This window comes from Triticum urartu, chromosome 5A, assembly GCF_056163025.1.
Source record: "Triticum urartu cultivar PI428250 chromosome 5A, HENAU_Tu73, whole genome shotgun sequence".
NCBI lineage: Eukaryota > Viridiplantae > Streptophyta > Magnoliopsida > Poales > Poaceae > Triticum > Triticum urartu.
This window is the reverse complement of record NC_141877.1, coordinates 503,467,972-503,487,948: the sequence shown is the minus strand read 5'-3', so window position 1 is coordinate 503,487,948 and position 19,977 is coordinate 503,467,972. Positions and strand designations below refer to the sequence as shown.

The following is a 19,977-nucleotide window of genomic DNA, read 5'->3' as shown; positions in this document are numbered from 1 at the left end:
ATGCACACTTAAATTACATCCGCCACCGAGGACCCCGCGACACACACACACCCACCCAACCACACACACATACACACGCACGCACGCACCCCCACACACACACAAAAAACACACACGCACACACTAAGACTCCATCACACACACGCGCACACACACAAACACTAAGACTCCATCTCTCTCTCTCTCTCACAGACACACATGCACACACCCACACACACACAAACGCACACACACACACACTAAGACTCCATCTCACACACACGTGCTCTAGGCGGAGCATTTGTTGCTACCACCCTTCATCCACCATACCCGTATGATAAACAATTACCATAATTTACTTGTATAACTTGGACAAATTCTGCTTTACTTTAGTAGTTAGCAAACTTATCATTTGTACCCTTATAAAAAACCGAGCTGGCGATGATGGTGTGCCTGCCATCTTGTAATATAGACCGTCTGATCTATATCTGATGGATAGAGAGCAAACTATGATAATTTTACAAAAGATACCCGCACCTCTCTCCACATCCTTATTTCCCACAAGCTCATTGATGAGCAATTAAAAAAGAAAGTCTCTGGAACAATCTAGCATGGTGGCCGCTGCCACCTGCCGGCGCCGTCCATTCCCATGCCTCCGCCCATTCCGACCACCAATCACCACCACGCTCCACTCCTCCTCACCTTATCTCTCATCTTTCATTTTTTCGATGGCATTCTCGAGATACCAGTTTTTCGATAAATTCTCAAAATATCATTAGTTTTTACACATGGAATTACTCCTGCATGGGTAAATGATAACATGTGTTTTGTAAAATAATGCATATTGATGTTCCGTGGAATGCACGAGCATCTTGCTTGTAATTATATAACGCAAATCATGAGCAGGAAGTGACATTTTTTACACAACCACGTTAACATGGCCACGTAAATCACTAGCTAAAGTAAATACCATTATACTTATATCTCGATGCAAAAGGTTGAGTACATATCCGAAGACTAGAGTCGCACACACACACTCTGTCTCTCAGAATCCCTCCCCCCCCCCACACACACACATCAGTTACATGACGCCCACTTAAGCAGACACATATGTTATTATTTGTGCACCCGCAGGTACGCGTGATGCTGCACATTTATTTAAGCCAGACGGTGAACCCAAACAGTAGATGCATTCATTCCCCTCCAGCTGCCTCTTCTCTGGTCACCATCGCCCGGTAGCCATGGCCCGACCAAAGGTAACAACATACACCATACTCCCGCCGGAGCGGCACTTTAATCTGGAAATTTTAGTGGTGATACATGCATCTTTTTGTGATAGCACTCCTATATAAGGGTTGATCGGTCACTTCCCACGGACGTACACGGGCAGTGGAAGAGGAAGGAGAAGGGAACCGGGATGTGGAGTAACGTTTTTTACCACAATTTCATAGGAAACTGTGTGTAATTATTGAGTAGTTTTGCAAGCTACCTAGCCCCAGCTTATGGAACTTATCCTTTTTTGTGGCATTGGCCTTGTTTATTCTCGACCGTTCCTTAGTTAATTCTGATTCCTTGAATTTCACGAAATCGTCCGAATGAGCACTTTGCTTCTCTAGTGTTCCCTTGAATACTGGAGTCTTCTTTCCTCCCTTCACGTACTGGTCCCATACACGTTTCTTGTGGTTGTTGAATGCAACCGGCATCTTCCTAGGAGCAGCGTCCTTGACTTTTTACACATCTGCATCTGTTAAATGATCTGGTAGGGTGAAATGTTCCATGAGAGTTTCCCAAAGCAGAAGTTTTTATCTGTCATCGACAAAAGTAAGATATGGACGTGGCTTTGCTGGCTCTCTCCATTCTTGAAGGGATATCGGGAGTTGGTCCTTCACAAGAACTCCGCACTGACGAATGAACTTGTCCGAAATCTTCTAAGGCGCTAATGGTTCGCCATTAGGTTTGGTGGCCTCGATATTGTACTTTATGCCCTCCTTCAACTTTTTGTTCGGCCCTTGTACTGTCCTGCTGCCTGAAGATTTGCTCAACCCGGATGGCTGAAAGAAGAAAGATCATTTCGCTAATATATCTTCAAGTCATTTAAAACATGTGATAATCACCAGATGCCTGCTTATATAAATATACCTCGCCGGTCTTTGTTGTTTCAAGATCAACATTTTCTTCGTCATGTTCATAGTTCCTGACTTCATCAATTCGGTCGTCGCGATCGAATATCATATCACCCTCCCCGGTGTTGTTTAGATATTCGGAGCCGTCATAATCTTCTTCATTCTGATCATCATCTGGCCCGCGAGGATTGCGTATGATATTGAACAGAGCCTCTTCACCCTCTCTGTCGGTATTGTCCACCATAGCTTTTATTTAACTAATCCAAAAGAAATATATTCAAATTACAATGCATGGATGCAATCAATTAATAAGGGAAAACTGAATCAATCATAGTACATAATAAGCATTATCGAATATAATCTCCAATACGTCATCTCGAATAACAGATATAATCTCCAATACATCGTCTCAAATAATATATATAATCTTGAATAAATCATCTCGAATATTATATATCGAATACATCACTAGCTAGCTAGCTAATAAAGATCGAATACTAGAGAGTAATCTAGTCCACTCGCGGTTCCTAAGGCGCGGGCGGTGGACAACCAAAGTGAAGGAACCATCACTGGATCATAGCTCGGGTGATCTCCCCGAAGAACCTGCCTGGTATTGGAGAACCTGACATCCATAGCAGCCATGTAGTGATGGACGTGCTCGTCCTCCTCCCTGACAGGGCGACGTACCACCTCCGGCGGGGCCGGCTCCCTCCACACCGAAAGTGGCCCACACGAACGCCACCAAAGGAGATCAGGGTCAACGACGGGACCCGGGGCCGGGTTCCTCACTAAGTGTCGTGCCCCTGAAGGTAGCACCTCCAAGTGCCAGCCCGGCGGAGCCCAGTCCCGGACATGGGTCCTCTGAAACAGGACGTCGTCGCGAACTGGTCGACGGCGAGGATGCGGGCCGGGCATCGTCGACAACAAATACTATATGCCGCAAAAGTAAAGTAACATTTCTTAAATGATGGATTGTGATTTCATATATGCAAATTCTAAATTTTATAACTAATAATATAATAAATTAAAAAAACATTGACCATATCTAAAACTAACATTTCTAACATTTCTATAACTAAAAAATAGAAAAATTTATAACATTTCTATATAACTAACATTTCTAATATTTCTATAAGTAAAAAACAGAAAAATTGCTAACATTTCTATAACAATTTGTGTGTGTGTGGACATGGCAGCCGGGGCAGGAGCTCACCGGCGAGGCGTGGCGACGGGGGCGGCGACGGGGACGGAGACGGGCGGTGACGACATGGATGGGGACGGGGCGGCGACGACGGGGACAGGACAGGCCGAGCGGGGACGACGGTAGGACGGGGACGGGCCGGGCGGGGACGATGGGAGGACGGGGCGGGGCACGGCTACGGGGCGGGCACGGCGACGGGGACGGGGATGGCAACGAAGGCGACGGGGGCGGCGACGGAGGCGACGGGGGCGGCGACGAGGGGGCAGAGGAGAAAGAAGCAGAGGGAGAGATGAGAAACTGATTTTTTTGAAGTGTTTTCTTATATAGAACCCACCGTTAGTACCGGTTGGAGCCACCAATCGGTACTAAAGGTCTGTTTTGGCCAGGCAAAGCGGTGGGAACCGCACCCCCTTTAGTACCGGGTCATGGCGCCAACCGGTACTAAAGGCCCCCCTGTAGTACCGTTGGAGCCACAACCCAGTACTAAAGGGTGTGCGCTGCCAGGCGAGGGGCGCAGAAGTTTAGTCCCACCTCGCTAGCCAAGGGGCACTCGCACCTGCTAATAAGCCCCGCCGTCACTGCTGTCTCGAGCTCCTCTCTAAAGCAATCCTTCTGGGCCTATCTCGGCTGCGATGCCCTGTTGGGCCTACTGGGCTAGCGGGCCTGCATCCTGGTGCGTTTTTTCATGTCTTATGGAGGCCGCTGTGGCCCAATAGGTGGGCGTTTTTTTCATTTATTTTTTTTTCTTTTTTTCATTTCTGCTTTATTTATTTTGTTTTATTTATTTTTAGTTGTTTTTTTCTGTATTCTGAGTTTCTTTGTGAATATTTTTGCTTTAGGTACAAAAAATTACAAACTTTCTATTAGTGCCGGTACTTTTCAATTTTGAATAGTTTAAATTTTGAATTATTTGAATTTTGTGTGAATCACTAGTTTGTGAAAAACTTAACTTTGAAAATAGATTTTTGAGTGATTCTTTTTTCTTATGTTTAATATTAGTGTGTTTTATCATTATATTCAATTTGGTAATTCTTAGGTTATTTAAAAAATGAAATGCCTTTGTAACAGATGAGTTTTCGTCCGAAACCTTGATACTTCGAAAGAGATTGTCCATTTTGTTCACGAAGTGCATCCAATTTTTGCGGTAACCCTCTCTACTTTTTTGCACATGCTATGTGGGTGAAATTTTGATACCATGCCAACTTTCAATCTTTTCTGACTTCATTTGAAATGCTTTTCAATTTCAGGGTCATTTAGCTGAAAAAATTAGTAAATGCATGAAAGAATTTGTTTGCACATAAAATTTCTTTGTGTTTCAAATGCCAAAACACATAACTACCCTAACTATTACAGAGATTCCCTCCTGGGTGTGAAACACAGAAGAAAGTGATGAGAGTGAAGCCGATCACATCCCAGATCTTTGGGTGTGAAACTTTTTCTTCTCATGTGTCCCTTTGCGCCGTAGCCATGGAAAATCTTCATCATTTAACTGGATGGTCGGGTCAATATTAACTGTGAATGGAGCAATTTCATCAAAATTTTCATAATCTTCTGACATGTCTGTCTTGTCATCCACTCCCACAATGTCTCTTCCCAGAAAGAACTATGTGGCGCTTTGGCTCATCGTATGATGCATTCGCTTCCTTATCTTTTCTTTTTCTTGGGTTGGTAGACATATCCTTCACATAGAAAACCTGTGCCACATCATTTGTAACGCCCTCGATGCGGCTATATCTCCCACGTGTCGAAGCACGACTTAGAGGCATAACCGCATTGAAAGCAATGTCGCAAGTGAGGTAATCTTCGCAAACAACCCATGTAATATATAAGGGAAAGAGATACATAGTTGGCTTACAATCGCCACTTCACACAATTACATGAATAAAGCATTACACCAACCAGTTACAATCAAGGCCTGACTACGGAGCCAAAATAAAAGAAGACTACCCCAAATGCTACACAGATCCCCGATCGACCCCAACTGGGCTCCACTACTGATCAACTAGAAACGAAACAACACAAAGGACAAGATCTTCATCGAGCTCCTCCTTGAGCTTGGTTGCATCACCTGCACGGTCTCATCGGCACCTGCAAGCTGGTTTTGGAAGTATCTGTGAGTCACGGGGACTCAGCAATCTCACACCCTCGCGATCAAGACTATTTAGGCTTATAGGAAGGGTAAAAGGTATGAGGTGGAGCTACAGCAAGCGACTAGCATATATGGTGGCTAACATACGCAAAAGAGAGCGAGAAGAGAAGGCAAAGCACGATCGAACAACTATGATCAAGAAGTGATCCTAGAACAACCTACGTCAAGCATAACTCCCACACCGTGTTCACTTCCCAGACTCCGCTGGAAAGAGACCATCACGGTTACACACGTGGTTGATGTATTTTAATTAAGGTCAACTTCAGGTTTTCTACAACCGGGCGTTAACAAATTCCCATCTGGCCATAACTGCGGGCACGGCTTTCGAAAGTTCAAATCCCTACAGGGGTGTCCCAACTTAGCCCATCACAAGCTCTCACGGTCAACGAAGACATTTCGACAATGGTAAAACAAGACCAGCAACACCGCCCGAATGTGCCGACAAATCCCGATAGGAGCTGCACATATCTCATTCTCAGGGCACACTCAGATGAGACTAGCTACGTGTAAAATCAACCCTCAAGTTTCCCCGAGGTGGCCTCGCAGGCAGCTCAGTTCGGACCAACACTCAGAGGAGCACTGGCCCGGGGGGGGGGGGTTAAAATAAAGATGACCCTTGGGCAGGCCTACCCAAGGGAAAGAAAAGGCTAGGTGGAGAATGGTAAAACCAATGTTGGGCATTGCTGGAGTTGTTTTATTCAAGGCGAACTGTCAAGGGGTTCCCATTATAACCCAACCGCGTAAGGAACGCAAAATCCGGGAACATAACACCGATATGACGGAAACTAGGGCGGCAAGAGTGGAACAAAACACCAGGCATAAGGCCGAGCCTTCCACTCTTTACCAAGTATATAGATGCAATAATTAAATAATATATATTGTGATATCCCAACAAAATATCCATGTTCCAACAAGGAACAAACTCCAATCTTCACCTGCAACTAACAACGCTATAAGAGGGGCTGAGCAAAGCGGTAACATAGCCAAACAACGGTTTGCTAGGACAAGGTGGGTTAGAGGCTTGGTTTAACAATATGGGAGGCATGATAAGCAAGTGGTAGGTATCGCAGCATAGGCATAGCAAAAGAGCGAGCAACTAGCAAGCAAAGATAGAAGTGATTTCGAGGGTATGGTCATCTTGCCTGAAATCCCGCAAGGAAGAAGAACGAGTCCATGCAGAAGACAAACGGACGTAGTTGAACGGGTCCTCACAAACGCGACGTTACCGGAACCAACCCGAAGAAGCAAACACCGGAAAGAAGCACACAACATAGTAAACAACCAACACATGGACAGGATATGATATGCGGGATGCGGTATGCGATGCATATGCATGATTTTCAAAGGAATGATGAACCTGGCCTCAACTTGGAAATCAAAGAGTGCCACTGGAAAGGTGAGGTGATTTCGGTTGAAATCGATATAAATATCACCGGAATCGGATGCACGGTTTGGAAATGGCAAGCAAAACAAATATGGTACCGGTCTACTATAAACAGCAAGTAGCCAAATAAATGCATCAAGATAAATATGCTACATCACTCAAACATGGCAACAAAATACATGGCAGGTATCCACTCATGATGCTTGACAAAAGATGAACACTAAGCTACGGCTAACTCATCCATTAATAGGCTCAAACAAGCATGGCAAAAGTGCAAATGATAACAGGTTTCAGACTTAGTGAAATTAACACAAGTCTTGGATTTAACATCAGGAAGCACACTTTAGAGCATGAAAACTATATGCTACAGGAACATAACATGGCAAAGCAAGGCATGGAATGAAGCTACTCAAAACACTTAACGAAAGGCCCTTAGTGACCTTGAGCCAAAAGGGATCAGAAAATACAATTGCAAGCATGTGAACATGGCAAAAACATAAACAGATCTCAGACTACAGAGCATGGCATGACAAACTAAGCATAAACCCGTCAAGAATACATGGCATAGAAGCTAGACATGGAAAGAACAATAACATAGCATGCACGGATCAATAGCAACATCCTCGGCAAAATCGCTAACAAGTCAACAATCTACCAGGATTCACGATATAGCAAAAGTAGAGCTCGATTGACTCAAGCTAGGGTGCTCCATAAATGCAAACAAAGACATGGATGGATAGAGCACCACAATGTTAAAAAACATTCTTACTGATCATCCTCAAAAGAGGCTCGGATCACTAGGAAACAACATGAACATATGGCATAATGACAAAATCAGGACAAGGACTTAGTGAAATTCTAAGTCCCTGAAATCAGCATTACCGATTACGCTACTTTGCAAGCTTGTGCTAGTCGCCACAAACACTACAAAAATACATGGCAATCACCTCTGTAAAGATGGCATGGCATATAACAAAACTCACGTAGAGCTCAGGAGCATATCATGCACACATTAATCATGGCAAAAATGACAAAATGCCATTTGCTGAAATAGATCTAACAAGTTACTCACATAGCCCTCTTCCAATAGCATTTCGGCCATCAAGATGAGCTCAAATGAAAATGATGCAATGAGATGAAATGATGTACTCGTCGAGACGAACATTTTGATATGCTACACGCCCAAAACGGACCCACGGTTGATGAGTTATCATGAGATGAAAAGGGCATAAAAATACTGGGGACTTAGAGAAAAAGTCAACCTCTCTCAGATTTCAGATCTAGGGTTCGTGCACGTTCTTCGAGGACCGCCGGAGATGTCGCCGGAGAAGTTGCCTGAGACGCGGAAGAGATCGAAGGAGGCCGGGGGAAGACAGATCTGGAGCTACGGCGGCCTGATCCGGGAGCGCGACGGCGAGGGGCACCGGACCCCGGCGTCCGGTGGTCGCTCCGGCAAAGGGGTGAGGCGGCGCGGCGACGAGCGGAGCTCGCCGGAGAGCTTGAGGCGACGGCAGGCGACGGGTGCTGCCGCGGCGTGGCGTGGACTCCCGAGGCGGCGGAGGCGGCATCGAGCGGCGATTGGCGGCGCCGGCGACGAGCGCTGCCGCGGCGGGGGGGGGGGGGGGGCGGCGCGGCTCGGCGCGGCCTTGGCGGGGCTCGCCGGCGATGGGCGGCGGGCGGAGGCGCGGGGGCGCACGGTCGGGCGGCGGCGATGCGGATCCGGGCGCGGGAGGGCCTGCCGTGGGCCCCGCGGGCCGGCGGCGCGAGGACGGCGGCGGAGGACAGGTGGCGCACTCCGATTTGCTGTGGGGCAGTTGCGGACATGTCCGTCGGTCGTGGGGAAGTGTCCGGCGGCGCGAGGGAAAAAACTTAGGGTTTCATCTATGCGGAAATTTCGGGGGAGGCCACATATTTATAGGTAGAGGGAGCTAGGAGAGTCTAAATGAGGTGCGGTTTTCGGCCACGTGATCGTGATCGAACAAACGAGATGATGGAGGAGGTTTAGGTGGGTTTTGGGCTTTAACACTCACGAGGCCTTTTCGGTCCCTCGGTTAACTGTTGGAGTATCAAACGAAGTCCAAATGACACGAAACTTGACAGGCGGTCTACCGGTAGTAAACCAAGGCCGCATGACAAGTCTCGGTCCAATCCGGAAATGTTTGACACCTGCACGCGAATAGCGGTAGAAAGGGACACCGGATGACATAGGAGTGCCGGAATGCAAAACGGACAACGGGGAAAATGCTCGGATGCATGAGACGAACATGTATGGAAATGAAATACACATGATGACATGATAAGGAATGCATGACACGCAAGCAATGACAACACAACAACAGCGAATAACTGAAGGACACCTGGCACATCGGTCACGGGGCGTTACCCACCTAAACTGCAGGTCTTCCGTTACCCCGCCTCGTGTCATACTGACCCATTTGCACTCAAGTTCCCATATCTCCTCTATGTAACCATAATATGTTTCCTTTCCTGTCTTGGTTGTTGCATCAAAGTGTACACCACTATTTTGGTTGGCGCTCTTCTTATCTTGGGTGATCGTGTAAAATGTATTACCATTTATCTCGTACCCTTTGAAAGTCATTATATTGGAAGATGGTAACTAGGACAGCGAGGCAAGGTCATCTTCAATAGAGGCGTCATGCATGGTTCGTGTCTGCAACCAGCCGGCGAAACTCCTGGTTTGTTCACATGTAATCCAGTCATCAGACCGCTCCGGGTGTTTGGAGTATAGAAAATTCTTGTGTTCATCCATATACGGAGCCACCAAGGCGGAATTCTGTAGAACTGTCTAGTGTGCTTCAGTTAGAGAATGTCTGTTCATACATATTATTTGATCACCTCCCAGCATGCCTTTTCCATCCAGTCTGCCCTTATGCCGCGATTCAGGAACACCAATCGGCTTAAGGTCAGGAATAAAGTCAATACAAAACTCAATGACCTCGTCATTTTCATGGCCCTTGGAGATGCTTCCTTCTGGCCTAGCACGGTTATGAACATATTTCTTTAAGACTCAAAACATTATACAAACATAAAGGGGAACATATTGTGTAGAAATACAGGACCCAAAACGTTAATATCTTCGCATAGGTGAACTAGGACGTGCGTCATGATGTTGAAGAAGGATGGTGGGAACACCAACTCGAAACTGACAAGACATTGCACCAAATCATTCTCTAACCTTGGTATGATTTCTGGATCGATTACCTTCTGAGAGATTGGATTGAGGAATGCACATAGCTTCACAATGGCTAATCGAATATTTTCCGGTAGAAGCCCCCTCAATGCAACTGGAAGTAGTTGCGTCATAATCATATGGCGGTCATGAGACTTTAGGTTCTGGAACTTTTTCTCTGCAATGTTTATTATTCCTTTATATTCGACGAGAAGCCAGACGGTACCTTAATACTAAGCAGGCATTCAAAAAAGATTTCCTTCTCTTCTTTCGTAAGAGCATAGCTAGCTTGACCCCGATGTATGCCGTCTTTTCCGTGCATACGTTGCTGGTCCGCCCGTGCCTCAGGTGCATCTTTTGTCTTCCCATACACGCCCAAGAAGCCAAGCAGGGTCACGCAAAGATTCTTCGTCACGTGCATCACGTCGATTGCGGAGCGGACCTCTAGGTCTTTCCAATAGGGCGGGTCCCAAAATATAGATTTCTGCTTCCACATGGGTGCGTGTCCATCAGCGTCATTCGGAACAGGTTGTCCGCCAGGACCCTTTACAAAGACTACCTTCAAATCCTTGACCATATCATGTACATCAGGACCAGTACGGTGGCAAGGCTTCGTCCAGTGATCCGCCTCACCTTTGAAATGCTTGCCTTTCTTTCTTACGGCATGCCTGCTTGGAAGAAATTGACGATGTCCCAGGTACACATTCTTCTTACAATTAGCCAAATATATACTGTCGGTATCGTCCAAACAGTGCGTGCATGCGTGGTATCCCTTGTTTGTCTATCCTGAAAGGTTACTGAGAGCAGGCGAATCATTGATGGTCACGAACAGCAACGCCTTTAGGTCAAATTCTTCCCCCATGTGCTCATCCCACGCACGTACACCTGTTCCATTCCACAGCTGTAAGAGTTCTTCAACTAACGGCCTTAGGTACACATCAATATCGCTGCCGGGTTGCTTAGGGCCTTGGATAAGCACTGGCATCATAATGAACTTCCGCTTCATGCACAACCAAGGAGGAAGGTTATACAAACATAGAGTCACTGACCGGGTGCTATGGTTGCTGCTCTGCTCCCCAAAAGGATTAATGCCATCTGCGCTTAGACCAATCCATACGTTCCTTGCGTCATCTGCAAACTCCTTCCCGTACTTTCTCTCAATTTTTCTCCACTACGACCCATCAGCGGGTACTCTCAAATTTCCGTCTTTCTTACGGTCTTCTCTGTGCCATCGCATCGCCTTGGCATGCTCTTTGTTTTGGAACAAACGTTTCAACCGTGGTATTATAGGAGCATACCACATCACCTTGGCAGGAATCTTCTTCCTGGGCCGCTCGCCCTCGACATCACTAGGGTCATCGCGGCTAATCTTATAGCGCAATGCACCGCATACCGGGCAAGCGTTAAAATCCTCGTACTCACCGCAGTAGAGGATGCAATCATTAGGGCATGCATATATCTTTTGCACCTCTAACCCTAGAGGGCAGACAGCCTTCTTTGCTTCGTACGTACTGTCGGGCAATTCGTTGTCCTTTGGAAGCATATTCTTTATCATTACCGGCAACTTTCCAAATCCCTTGTCGGATACACCATTCTGTGCCTGCCATTGCAGCAATTCCAATGTGGTGCCCAGCTTTTTCTTGTCACCTACGCAGTTCAGGTACAACAATTTTTTGTGATCCTCTAACATGCGCTGCAACTTCTTCTTCTCGAAATCACTTGCGCAGTTTCTCTTTGCATCGGCAATGGCCTGACCTAGATCATCAACAGGCTCATCTGATGCCTCTTCTTCAGCTTCTTCCCGCATTGCCGGCTCAGCTTCTTCCCGCATTACCGGCTCAGCTTCTTCCCCCATTGTTGTATCATCATATTCAGGGAACCCATCATGGCCAGGATAGCTTTCGTCATCCTCTTCTTCTTCATTGTCTTCCATCATAACCCCTCTTTCTCTGTGCTTGGTCCAAACATTATAGCGGGGCATGAAACCGGACTTAAATAGGTGGACATGAATGGTTCTTGACTTAGAGTAATTGTTATCATTCTTACATCCAACACATGGACAAGGCATAAAACCATCCGCCCGCTTGTTTGCCTCAGCCACAAGCAGAAAAGTTTGCATGTCATTAATGAACTCGGGAGAGCATCGGTCATCGTACATCCATTGTCGGCTCATCTTCATTACACAACACCGATAAAGACCAAATTAATACAAGTTCATACAACACTTAAATGCAACAAATAAATAACTCTCTAGCTAAAGAATTTAAATGCAACAACAAATGCGATCAAGATTGCAACTAAGGTAATAATTGATCCAACAGCATAATGATACCAAGCCTCACTATGAATGGAATATTTTCTAATCTTTCTAATCTTCAAGCGCATTTTCTCCATCTTAATCTTGTGATCATCGACGACATCATCAACATGCAACTCCAATTCCATCTTCTCCCCCTCAATTCTTTTCAATTTTTCCTTCAAATCCTCATTTTCTCTTTCAACTAAATTTGACCTCTCGACAATAGGGTCGGTTGGAATTTCCGGTTCAACTATATCCTACATACAAATATCTATGTCAACTTGATGGGAATAATTTGTCATAAACACGAAATACAACAATTAATTTTAAAAGAGAATATACCACATCCGAATCATAACCCGGACGAGGGCCGACGGGGACGGATATCAAAACCATGTCACTATGTATAACAAACAACGTATGGGTAAGATAATTATACGAGTAACTATATATCCAAATCACACAAACATCAATTTTTTATATAAAACATTCATGAACAAGAGGCTCACCACAAGGTGGTGCCGGCGACGGGACGTTGCGGGCGAGCGACGGTGGTTCCGACGAAGATTTAAAAGGCACTAAGTAAACCACACCTACATATGAAAACTAAGTGTTATTTTTGACCTCAAATTGCATAAAAATCAAATACTAGCACATATATATAATTCCTCCCAAATTACTAAACTCACAAATCGATCACTATATAAAGCATTGCAAGAGCTAATCTAGCAATGAGAGATGAAAGGACAAAGTTGCTAACCTTTGTGATCATTTGAATGGATGGGGGCCTTCAAATCTTGACAAATTTTGGGCAAAACGTGTGATGAGCTTGAGAGGAAGAGGGAAAGAACAGAGAGGAGAGGGGAAAGGGGAAGAACAGAGCAAGCTCGGGTGGACGAAGGGTGTATGTAGGACGACGTTTAGTACCGGTTCGTGATACGACCCGGTACTAAAGGTGCTGGAGGGGCCCCGGACTGACAACATCCTGCCACCACTCACTTTAGTACCGGTTTGTGGCACGAACCGGTGCTAAAGGTTCTCCACGAACCGGTACTAATGATGTCCGCCCACCTAGCCGTTGGAACCGGCACTAATGGACACATTAGTGCCGGCTCAAATTCAAACCAGCACTAATGTGCCTCACATTTGACACTTTTTCTACTAGTGCTATGTTTGTCTTATGTTGCCACATTATTTTTCCCACACTTGCACCTAACTTGTGTTGCTCAAATTGTTAGACACACTTTGGTTTGCCTAAGGGAATCTTGCCACACTTTTTGTGTCTATGACATGTGGGGTTCACTTCTAATCAAAAAATTCTTATCTTAGGTGTGGCTAATAAAAAAGGCTTATATTTAGGAACGGAGGGAGTGGGGCAACCCATGTTTCTGATAATTTTAGCCGTGGGCTTGTTCACAATTTTTATGAGGGGGTGGTTGTTCATTTAATGGAGGGACATGTACCAGACTTGAACAATACAAAGTGCGACCTCGAACACCGTAACACCACTTGGAACAAGCCGGTAGCTATCTCAAAAAACAATCAACAACTAAAAAATGGCGACCTGGCACGTAGTACACAATTTTAAATGATTGTTTTGATGGAGTTAGAAAGGAAAACTACCCCATTACGTATATATAGGCCGGAGCCTCCACGCTTGCTTGCTAGGGTTGCTCTATTCACACACTCTCATCCTCTACAAATCTAAACAATATAGGGGTGGTAATACTGTCTTTCTCCCTTGAAAAAACACTGTCTTTCTATCCTCACCGCTGGTTACGGATCCAGACATATCCCTCCGCCGGTGAAGGGGAGGAGGGGCAGCGTTTAGGCCGTCGTCGACAGCGAGGGAGGAGACCCACTGCCGGCTACACCGTTATCTCTGGCCGAGCGCCGGCGCGGGAGGTCCTCCAATCCCTTCGTTGTTGCCCTAGTGTGGGCGGATCCAGCCTCCCACCGCTCACCTATCCACATCCCAACGACCTTCAGGTATATCTTCCTTCGAAACTGCTTTTGCTCTACTTCCCCAGCTCACTACGTCAATGCATGTGCCTCATTTTCTACCTCTCAGCCCCTCGATCAGATGGTCCAACGTCACCTATTTTTTTCTTCTATTGTTAGAGGTAAAGCTACTTCATCGAGTCGAATCATGTACTTGGTTCAAACAAGAAATAAAGTGGGGGTGGGGGAATTTAGTATGGACATCGGACTTGGTACAAACAGGATGGAAAGGGGGTGAAAGTAGTACAGACTGGTCATCCAACTGGTCTCTTGGTCGAAAAGGGAAATATCGGGGTAACGCTGTACATAGTGGTATGACTAGGACTTGATTTGCTATCCACACATCGGAGTAGGTGGCTAGATTGAACAAAAATGGGACCAACCTAGATATGTTTCTTGGATGTTTGTTTCTCGGGGCAACAATCTCTGAATCACCACATTATGCCCCTGGTTAGGTACATGGTGCTGGACTACTGGTGCACCCACTGTCCCATGCCCTTATACAAAATATTTAGCTATTTTTAATCTAATGCCCCAGGTAAAATGAAGCCATGCCACTATTATTAGCCATGGCAAGTTTAGACAAATGTTTTTGCATGTAATTGTTTGAGACTTTGACTGTTTCCATTGTAGTTTTTTGTGCAAACAGGGATATCAATTTCACCAGGTTGCTGTTGTGACCTTTTGGTGCACTGCACAAGTCACTTCTTAAAAGAAGTGACTTTTGTGTTGTTTAACTAGAATGTCAGAATGGAATAGTTGATTCATTTCGGTGGAACTACACAAAGGGAGATATGTGTTCCAATCCTCATCATCCATATTGGCGCCATAACCTTCCTTTAGGTAAAAATGATATTTAATACATGTGTTCATTTCTATTTTGCGACTCCCAGGTGAAAATAATGCTATTGTTTACTAGTACACTTGTACTCCCTCCCAGATAAAACCAATTCAAAAATAGAAGGCCAATCATGTACTTGCTTTCACCAGCTAGTGAGGAGAAAGAGAAACAGAGGTTAAAGAGGAAGAAGAAGAAGAATAAACAATGCCAAGGTGATCTTGCTGAAGCCAGAGGCCTCAGTCGAGGCCATTCAAGGGCTCCGGCAACGTCTACCTTACATGTGAGATGATCTTCCAGGGAGCCCCTTGAGGGAGTCCTGGACTAAGGGGTCCTCGAGCGTCCGGCCTATTATCTATGGGACGGACTGATGGGCTGTGAAGATATGAAGACCGGAGACTGTACTCGTGTCAGGATAAGACTCTCCTTGGCATGGAAGGCAAGCTTGGCAAACAACTATGAAGATTCCATATTATGTAACCGACTCTATGTAACCCTAGATCCCCCGGTGTCTATATAAACCAGAGGGTGTAGTCCGGAAAGGATATACTCAATACCGTAGTCATAGAAGCTAGACTTCTAGGGTTTAGTCATTACCATCTCATGGTAGATTAACTCTTGTAATACTCATATTCATCAAGATCAATCAAGCAGGAAGTAGGGTATTACCTCCATAGAGAGGGCCTGAACCTGGGTAAACATCGTGTCCCCTGTCTCCTGTTACCATCAACCTTAGACGCACAGTTCGGGACCCCCTACCCGAGATCTGCTGGTTTTGACACCGACATTGTTGCTTTCATGGAGAGTTCCTATGTGCTGTCGCTGAAAGGTTCGATGGCCCCTTCAATCGTCAATAATGACGCTTTTTGCGGAGAAACTTTCCTCCCCGGACAGATCTTTGTGTTCGGCGGCTTCGCACTGTGGGCCAACTCGTTTGGTCATCAGGAGCAGATCGAAAGCTATGCCCCTAGCCATCGGTTCAGATTCAGGAGCTTGAACTACGTCGCGGACATCTGTGGAGCTTGATCTTGGCCGGATTCGATACCGCGGCGGCCGCTCCCAGTCACCCCGATGATCATAACCTAAATCTGACATCGGGCCGCATCCAGGAGATCGTTCCTGTAACCGCTCTGGCCCTAGAGCCGGAGCCGGCCGCACCATTCAAAGACGGGAGGATTAACCCCACCTTAGAGGCCGCAGATTCCACGGCGTTAGAGCCGCACATGGACCTAGTCTCACACGATTCCTTTGTCACCGGAACCCCGGACTCATCTCCGTCCGTAGGTACCGAACCGCGTGAGCCTGCGGACGTCGAGCTTGATCGTTTATCGATCTTCAAATTCAGCGCCACAGGCATCTTCCAGCACTTGCCTTTGGGCGATGTGCTAAACTCGTTAAAAAACCAGCCCGCCCCGCCTCATCACTCAGGTAGAGGTAAGTTAGCCCACGACCATACATATGACCTCTAGTAGAACCTAAAGAACAAAGCATGAAATACCAGATCAATCTGTGGATCGCGAGGACGTGCCTCGACACGCGACAATGGCCACCTATTCGGACGCCACAAACCCAGTCATGCGCGGGCTGAACACCGCAGACGGACTCTATCAGAGTTGCGTCATGATACGGCCTGATATAGAGGCCCCGCACAACCTCATTGCTTCGCTGATGAGGTCCTGAATCATGAATTCCTAGAAGGATTCAAGACCGTGAACATAGAATCATATGATGGAACCACGGACCCCGCAGTGTGGTTCGAGGACTTCATTCTCCACATCCATATGGCCTGCGGAGATGACCTCCACGCCATAAAATACCTCCCTCTAAAACTCAAAGGGCCAGCTTGGCATTGGCTAAACAGTCTGCCTGAAAATTCCTTGACAACTTCTAGGGTACATATGTTCGACCTCCGGGCGCTGATGACTTAATCCATATAGTTCAACAGCCCAAAGAGTCCGCTAGGAAATTCTGGACAAGGTTCTTAACTAAAAAGAACCAAATTATGGACTGTCTGGACGCCAAAGCTCTAGCAGCTTTCAAGCATAGCATCCGCGACGAATGGCTCGCTCGCCACCCCGGCCAAGAAAAGCCAAAATCCATGGCGGCCCTCACGGCAATCATGACACGTTTTTGTGCGGGCAAGGACAATTGGTTGGTCCGTAGCAAAAACAATGCAAGCGACGCCGGCACCCCTGAAGTTAAAAGCAACAAAGACAAGTCCCGGAGCAATAGATACAAGTGCCGAAACAACAGTGACAACACTGAGGATACAACGGTCAACGCCGGATTCAGTGGATCTATGTCCGGTTAGCAGAAGAACCAGTTCCAAAAGAACAATTCAGGCCCATCCAGCTTGGACTGCATACTTGATCATCCTTGCCAGATTCACGACACCCCTGACAAGCCTCCTAATCATACAAATAGAGAGTATTGGGTTTTCAAATTGGTCGGAAAATTAAACGCCGAGAACACTACTAGAATCAGGGATTTTGCCGTCTGCCAGTTCTTTGCCGTCTGCTTGCGGACGACAAAGAAGGTCTTTGCCATCAGCTACCAAACAACAGACGACAAAGAACTGGCAGACGGCAAAGAAGGTCTTTGCCATTTGTCATTTCTTTGCCGTCTGCTGGTAGAGGGCAAAGAATCTTTGCCATCTGTCAGCGGACGGCAAAGAGGTGCCACCAGATGCCAATATACTGCAATGGTCCAACCCCACTCTTTGCCATCTACTGGCGGACGGCAAAGATTCTTTGCCATCTGTTGGCGGACGGCAAAGAGGGGGCTATCTTTTTTTTTGCAGGTAAAAAAAAACGTTGCCCCACCTCCTCTATATCTATCCCCTCTCTCTCCGCCCCTATCTCTCTGCCCCACCCCTCTCTCTCTCTGTCCTGCTCGTCTCTCCCTCTCCCTCCCGCGAGAAGCTACGCCGGCCGATTCCGGCGAGCTCCGGCGGGATTCGACGACGCCCGCCCCACAGCCGAGAGCCTCCCGACCCCGCGCCGCTGCGCCACCTCAGCTCCGCCCGCCGGTGCGTGCTGCCACCTCAACGGACCCTAGGAGCCCCGCCACCTCACGCTGCCGCCTGCGCTACGTCGCGCGCCGCCACCTCCCCACAAGCTCGCCGCCCCGCCGCGGAAGCCTCGTCGCCGGTCGCCCCGACCTCGAGATCCGCCGCCGCCATGGGAGCCGAGCACCAAGCTCCTCTACGCCCCGCCCGCCATGGGTGATCTGAGGCCGGCCGGGAGGCGGGGATGGGGCCCCGGTGGGCCCCGGGGATCTGCGCAGTGGCGCTGCTCTGGCTCGCCGCGGCCGCAGCCGAAGATCCCGATCCCAACGAGCTCGAGCGCGCGTGAGTCCCGCTCCTCCGCCCTGTTTTTTCCGTGCCTGCTCGCTTGCTCTCTCTATGGCTCAGTACTGTCGATTGTGTTGCCTGTGCTCCGCGGTTCCTGCAATGCTAATTCTGTTTGCAGTCTCGTTGTTCTTCAGTCCCCACCGTGTCTTGTATTTGGACGAGCTCATGCTAATATGTGGTGGTACACTACCTGGGCAAGGTCATTTTGATACTGATACTTGTGGTCAGTAGAGGGTTCAAAGCCTGACCATCTCATGGATCCGTTGATAATATCCCGGAAGTAAATATTGTTGCTTGCTTCATCTCTACTATTTTCTGTAACTGCTTAGTGTTAAGCTCATGATCAACCTGATTACTTATGCGGCAACCTTCTTACGTAGGTAGCGCGACAACAATTCTTCTTCCTCAAAGCATATATTTTCTCCAAGCGATCAACAAAGTGTTTGGTCCATTTGGAAGGTACACAAGTTTCTGATGTTTCTGTATATTATGAGACAGAGGGAGTAGTTGTCAGATCTTCTTTTTGTTCAGTACTTGTTGAGGCTGTCATAATTTTCTTGGAAACTTGTAGGGCAGGGTCGGATGGGCGCGCACGGCAGAGGTCGGGTGCGGGGCGTCGCTGTCGCCGTCGATGACGCGGTTCGGGATCACCGCGTGCTTCAATGCCATGTCATCGGCCGTCTTGAAGGCCGCCGCCACCAACGCTGCGTCAGGCGTCGTCCACGCGGTGCCGCTGACCGAGCCTGTTGTGTCCGGCGAGTGGCTGCACACCAACCTCAGGGACCCCAATGTGAAGGTATAGCACTTGCTGTTCTGCTGCGCCCGCCCTCTGAAATCTCAATGTCAGTTGCACAATTGGTATAGTCTAGATTTAAGACAGGGTACTCATATGGCTGGGGTTCTGCTGCCGTGGCAATTTGGTCAGCGCTGCTACAAGTGATAAATCTGTTTGCTTAACTAGTGATGCTAGCTAGTACGTGAATTGGTATTTTAGCTGAAAGAGGATTTTGGTGGGCTTTGTTTTAGCACCAGCAGTAATCTCAAGTTTCTTAAAAACAAATGAAGTGCATGTATTACAGTATGTGACGTAGGTCAGCGCTCCTCGGATAAACCTATTTCCAAAAAGAAAATCTTGCTACTGAAATAATGCTACGTTTTCGAGGCCTTTTCTTTCTGGACATTATTGGCATAGTCTCGGGCTCTCATCACTATGAATAATAGAACACATACTACTAGGAGGAATCACATTTAACTATGCTATTCATAGGGAAGTTTTCTTGCTGTTAAACATGTCCACTGGCATACATTGTATCTTATTGTGCTCTTACTTTTTTGTCTAGGTACTTGATGCCTCTTGGTCAGAAGATGATGGCGAGTTCCTCATTCCAATTGAGTTTATGTTGTGTAGGTTTGTTCGTCATGATCTGGATTGCCACAGTCGTGTTCAAGTCCAATGATATC

The 19,977-nt window shown here is 47.0% G+C and overlaps 1 long non-coding RNA gene across 2 annotated transcripts; it reads left to right on the top strand.

Moving 5' to 3' along the window:
• The first annotated feature begins 18,051 nt into the window (after nt 1–18,051).
• LOC125556412 (uncharacterized) lies at nt 18,052–19,332 on the top strand. 2 transcript variants are annotated; one of them, XR_015603401.1, is made up of 4 exons: nt 18,052–18,513; nt 18,651–18,796; nt 18,897–18,975; nt 19,088–19,332. It is a non-coding gene; the product is annotated as an uncharacterized LOC125556412 (long non-coding RNA). The 2 variants fall into 2 exon arrangements; XR_015603402.1 differs by having other exon boundaries at nt 18,635–18,796.
• The last annotated feature ends 645 nt before the right edge of the window (nt 19,333–19,977 follow it).